Here is a 606-nt window from a genome sequence, read left to right as displayed (position 1 = left end):
TATATATATATATATATATGTATATATATATATAAATAGATAGATAGATAGATAGATAGATAGATAGATAGATAGATAAATAATCGTTTGTACTATAGGCACAAGACTTGAAGTTTAGGGGAAGGAGCGAGACCATTACATCGATTGCATTGCATAACTAGTAATTGTTTTAACGTTCTCGAAAGGAGGAAAGCCAAAGTCGACGTTGGCGAAAATTGAACTCAGAACGAAAAGACGGACGAAATGCTGTGAAGCATTTAGTCTGAGACGCTAACGAATGTGCCTACGTGTCGCTTTAATAACAATAATGTACATTTCGGCTAAAAGCACAAGGCCTGAAATTTCAAGGGAGGAGGCTAGTTGATTACCACGACCCCAGTGCTCGTCTGGTATTTATTTCATCGACTCCGAAAGGAAGAAAGGCAAAGTCGAGCTTAGTGGAATTCAGAATGTTAAGACGGACGAAATGCTGCTATGAATTTTGCCCCGGCGTGTTAACGATTCTGTCAGGTTGCGACCTTCGTATATAATTTAACAATAAATGTGTAAATACATTGCTGTGCGCTTTATAATGTGTTTGTGGGTGCATTTTAGAGTTACCACTAC

This window comes from Octopus bimaculoides, chromosome 13 (assembly GCF_001194135.2).
Source record: "Octopus bimaculoides isolate UCB-OBI-ISO-001 chromosome 13, ASM119413v2, whole genome shotgun sequence".
Classification (NCBI taxonomy): Eukaryota; Metazoa; Mollusca; class Cephalopoda; order Octopoda; family Octopodidae; genus Octopus; species Octopus bimaculoides.
The sequence above is the reverse complement of the archived record's forward strand: the minus strand, read 5'-3'. Positions refer to the sequence as shown.